The sequence below is a fragment of the Botryllus schlosseri genome, chromosome 13 (genome assembly GCF_051294905.1).
Source record: "Botryllus schlosseri isolate E-star chromosome 13, Bs_hap1, whole genome shotgun sequence".
NCBI lineage: Eukaryota > Metazoa > Chordata > Ascidiacea > Stolidobranchia > Styelidae > Botryllus > Botryllus schlosseri.
The window spans coordinates 22,291,877-22,297,876 of NC_137248.1; positions in this window are offsets into that span (position 1 = coordinate 22,291,877).

Consider the following 6,000-nt stretch of genomic DNA (forward strand, 5'->3'; position numbering starts at 1 on the left):
ATGAATTATCGAAAATTTTCGCGCTTGGCGCTGGCCCACTTAACAGTAACACTAGTTTCGTGGCAACAGCGGACAAGGTATATATGGGTAGGTTTATCACCCTATGGGAGCCCAAGAACCAAGTTTAATTTATTTTTATTAATTATTTTTTTTGCGGGGGGCTGAAGAAGTGCTGTTTCGTTCCTGCCAACGGGTATACGCCCGAAGATGTTGAATTATTATTGAGTGGTCCTGCCATTTCAAACACACCTCCCTCGGCTCTACCTGCAAAACTGATTACGTGAGCAGAGAGAGGATAAAAATGGATGGCAATATATATTCGATTCTCGATCATATTGACCGATTCAATCATGAATTACAGAAAATTTTCGCGCTTGGCGCGTCTAGGCGTTAAAAGCTGACTCACTAAATTGCCCCGAAAACAGCATATTTGGTAGACCTGTAGCTCACGACCGAATAATTTGATAGGTCCGGTCATTATCGAAAGCTAGTGTCGCACTGATTCCAAAAATACGAATTGGAATCTCGCCAGGGCAATAAAACTACTTCGAAATAGCCACCAAAGGTCGATTGTTCTGAACAATGGGAGCGCAGCAGCACAATGACCATAACAATGGCCAATGGCGTCGAGCGATTGATCGGAACACTGCCAATTTTCACATTTTGATGACTATTTTGGGTCCGTTTCATTGCCCTGGTATTCGTGCGGCCCCGACCGTACTCAGAAATTCTAAATTTGGCCCTGACACCGAAAAAGTTTGGGAACCACTGGTGTATAGCATAAACGCGCGAAAAATTCATATAATTCATGATTGAATCGGTATATTGCTATCAATTTTTATGCTCTCTCTGCTCACGTAATCAGATTCACCTGCAGAGCTGATCGAGTGAGGTGTGTTGGAAAAGGTAGGGCCCCTATACAATAATTAAACATCTTCGGGCGTACCCGCTGGGCGCTGGTATAAGGACTTTGTTACAGGATGCTAGTGTTGGGATGACTCGAGTAACCTTTTTCGCATGACTTGACTTGACTCGAGTCACTTTTCTAAAATGACTTGACTTGACTTGGCGTATCAGAAACGCGGAATGACTCGTGACTCGGAGCAAAATTCACGAGTCAATTTCAAGTCATCAAGTAATCGGTATCGATAAAAATCACTGTATCTTGCATATGTTCGGATTGTTCGCGAAACGCTGGTGTAACCTGTGAGAGCGACCAATTATTCAATGATCGTGCGTTTCACTGAGCCTCGATTGTTCTCTCAGTACAAATAAATTGACCGCAAACGAAGTGATCGAAGCTTACAGCTTACGTTGTCGTAATTCTAGTAGTAAAGTAATAAAATAGCAAAATGTATATTTCCGTTCTCTGTTCTTACCCTAACTAAACCCATTGTTTTATTGAAATCGAATTCGAATATAGTTTAGTCCTCAACCATTGGCGTAGGCTCGAATTGTATCATATCTATTTGTAAACGGGTAATGTATTGCATCTTATCAATTCGTTTCTCTGATCTATTCCGGCTGGTAACTATAAACTGTGGCTACGCAATTACGTAGTTTAACAGTTCTACGTATATGTTAGCGATAAAGCGCCTTCTTGCGTGTATATTCAACTCCATATTCGGTCATCGGTTCGGAATCAATGACCAGTAGGGTTGTTCAAAAAAAACTTTTTTTTCCAAATCTCACTCGCTTAATGACTAATTCGTCAGGTTGTCTAAGAAGACGATGCACACCAAATTTGCCTCAATTCCAACCAGTAAAGGCCGTGCAATCTTGGATTGAAATTTGTAATTTATTAATAAAAATTTAAAAAAAATTCAAATTTTTCTGTCAACCCCATGAAATTGTTGAGCTGTCTTCAAAGACGATGCAATACAAGTTTGAGTCAATTCCGACTAGTAGAAGCGGAATTATTTGAGTTTTTCGTTGATAATCCCCGGTGACCAGTGACCACTCAAACTGTATTTCAGACAGCTAGCAAATTGCAATTACGTAATCATGCCTCATACATACTTCGAAAAGGCAACTTGACTTGAAATGTGACTTGACTCGTGACTTGACTTGACTCGACTTGGTTCGAGTCACCTCCAAAAATCGATTGACTTGACTTGACTCGAGTCAAAATGTGCAATAACTCGTGACTCGAAGGTAGTGGCGAGATAGCGCAGTGGTATAATCCGCGGCTGCAACACTAATGGGTGCGGGTTCGAGTCCGACCGAGGTCGACTTCTGAATTCCGATACCTAAGTGTTGGAGGTTTACCTAGGCTCCTCCTCGCCACCTCATTCGCGTCAGCGGTGTCTTACAAAAAGCTTAGAGGTGGGCCGTGCTGTAAGTCGGCAGTTACGGAAAATAAGAAGAATATCGGCATGGTGTAAATGACCATAGTAGTCGACAAACACCATGGATACCCCAAAACAAACAAAGAAACAAGGTAGTGACTTGATTCCAACACTGCAGGATGCTATTTCGTGATCTCCATGCTTTCCACATTTGACCATCCGAAAATTCGTTTGCCATTTTAGCTTCGCGACATATTTTGCGGAGCATACCAAATCTCATCTAATTTTATAGTTTTGTCTTCCGTTTTCACATGCTCCGACAACCATTCCTTGTTAAACGAATCGCACCTCATTGTAAAATTTGGCTTGGTCAGTAGATGAGAAACTATATACCCATTCGTTTGCCAATAATAAAAGCGGTCAGTATAAACAGTGCTAAGCAGAATTGGCGAGTATTCACTCAACGTGTGCCAAACAGGCAAGCAGCTAGCCAAAACACTTGTAGCGACACAAATAGGCGCCCATAACTGCAAGTACTATTGACGGCGAATCGTAATTTTGTGCGACCATCTGCGACGTCACAATAAATCTGTGTACGTGGTGACATACTATAGATTACTGGTATATATACAGTATACACGGACACGCACGAGAACGAACTTCAACTATTCGTTAGTTTCTCGCAGATTAACTTCGAACTAGCCCATTGGTATTTATAACTTTGTTAAAGCATGTTATTTCGCCATTCCCAGAACAACATTGCGCTATTGAGATGATATGAGTATCGCTCACGCGTACGAGACCATACCTAAGAAAAATCTCTTTCGTGAGGAACACGTCATTGCAAATTATCATTTCCTCACAGAGCGCATTATTTACCGGACGCACTTGTACCTCGGTTTCAGACTTCAGCGATAACACTATTTGCCACTGGCAATGTTCCCTATAATTTTTCACGAGTCTGCGCGCTTGCGCGGACCCTTCGACATCCGTGCGCAACAACTAAAAAAAAGTCATCACTTCGGATTTTTTGTGCGCGTCTTACATTGTCTGTGCGCAGAGACCGTTTCAGCACTGCGCATTTGCGCACCTGCGCAGCTTAGAGGGAACATTGTTCGTAGCCACTAAGTTCTATCGTTAACTTGAGCGAGGGCAGACGCCGAATGAGTGACTGACAAAGGAATATGTCTATTAGAAAGTTGTGTCTTCGATAGTATATTCGATGTGTTATAGTTTGGCATGAATGAATCGGGGTAGGCCTACATTCAGTTACACAGATTTGTTACTGGTCTCAATCGCATATTCAATCACCATTGCAGCGGCGGCCCAGTCGTGTAGTTGGGTAGGAGGAATGAACAATAGAATTGTTTTGCTGAAAATGTATTCTAACACGAAAACGTGATTTCCTCCCCATCCGGGTGGTACACCCTTTAAAAATTATTGTACACCCTGGGGTGAACGATACGCCCGGTTGAAGAGCTCTGATGTAGAGCATCACGAGGTGTTAAGTATATACTATGCCACGCCTCTTATTTATAGAATAGGTTGGCAGTCTGCACTCCGGGTTTTATCATCGAAGAAACAGTGTAAATTATGCATTCGATAAAATTGACGAATGTGTGTTCGTGAAATCAAGCTGATGTATTAATTGTAACTTGTTGAAAGCAATCATTATGGAATACATTTGTGTATCAACATTTCTCTCTAACTTCACATATTTTACTCATAATATTTAGCTTCGGCTCTACTTGAAGACGCTTCTTGGAGGTACAAAACTTCAATATGCAATTGAATTGTACATTCATATTGAAATGAACCCGAATATTTCCGGCTGACACTCGTCAGGGGTAGGCTAATCCTCAGCAACTATAGTAAAGAATTGGAAATATCATTGTCTATCAACAATCGTATCTTGAAATATTACGTTACCAGCATGAAATGAGATTGAGATGTTTACTTAAATGCGTTTCAACACGCTGATTTCACGTGCAAACGTTATGAGAAAAGGTAAATTTTCCTTCACGGTATGAACGTAAGGAGACTATTTAAGGTATATGGTGTGAATAAACCATCGATGATATATTAATAGGTCCGTGGACATATTAGCATGCGACACAATAGCAAGCGACACTTGAGCATAGCGACTTTTGGTCATGGCGACTCGTGGGCATGTAGACACATGAGCACAGAGACATATTAACATGAGGACATATTAGCATGGGGACACATGAGTATAGGGACACACAAGCATGGATACACGTGAGCATGGTGACTAATGAGCATGCGATACATGAGCCTTGACGACACTTGAGCATGGGTACACAAGAACATGGGCACACATGCGCATATGGACACATGGGCATGGGGACACAAGAGCAAATGTGCACATGAGCATGGGGTCACGTACGCATGCGACACTTGAGCATGCGACCCGTCTACATGCAGACACTTGAGCATGCGACACGTGGATACTGGATATGCAGACACTTGAGCATGCGACACTTGGGCATGCGGCACTTGAGCATGCGTCACTTGAGAATACGTCACTTGAGCATGCGACATTTGAGCATGCGACACTTGAGCATGTGACATTTGAGCATGCGACACTTGAGCATGCGACATTTGAGCATGCGACACTTGAGCATGTTAGACTTGAGTATGCGACATTTGAGCATGCGACACTTGAGCATGTGACCATATACATTTGTGTGAAAAACTTCAAAAATCGCGGTAAAGCGATAAAGGTTGTCATTGCTCCACATATATTGGAATCGCGTTTACACGTATCAGACGAACTAAAAGAATATATCCTTTTGTGAGACGAAAGCGATTCCAAATTCGCATTTCGACACGGGACTTATTATTTTATTTTGCGGGTCTCTTTTGATAGGGAAGTTTTACGTGCCGTGGGTGGGTAGAGAGAACATTAGGGTTCGAAGTGGGTTAGGGTCCATGCTGTGGTTAAGGTATCCCAAGATTAGGGTTGGGGGTGATGGATATTAGGGTTGGTTCGGGTTAGGGTTAAGGTATCCCATGATTAGGGTCGGTGATTATGGGTATTAGGGTTGGGAGGGGGATATTAGGGTTAGGGTTAAGGGTAAGGTATCCCAAGATTAGGGTTAGGGTTTGCGTTAGGGATAAGGTATCCCAATACCAGGGTTGAGGGGATGGATATTAGGGTTGGTTAGGGTTAGGGTGGGGGTGATGGGTATTAGGGTTGCGAGGGGGATATTAGGGTTGGTTAGGGTTAGGGTTTGCGTTAGGGTTAAGGTATCCCAGGATCAGGGTTGGGGTGATGGGTATTAAAGTTGGGAGCGGGGATATTAGGGTTGAAGGAGGGGAGATATATTATGTTCGGACTGGTATAAATCCATGATTTTGACGCTAGTTAACTACACACTAATATATGAAAAATGCCCAAGTGTCGCATGCTGAAGTGACGCATGCTCAAGTGACGCATGCTCAAGTGACGCATGCTCAAGTGACGCATGCTCAAGTGACGCATGCTCAAGTGACGCATGCTCAAGTGACGCATGCTCAAGTGACGCATGCTCAAGTGACGCATGCTCAAGTGACGCATGCTCAAGTGACGCATGCTCAAGTGACGCATGCTCAAGTGACGCATGCTCAAGTGACGCATGCTCAAGTGACGCATGCTCAAGTGACGCATGCTCAAGTGACGCATGCTCAAGTGACGCATGCTCAAGTGTAG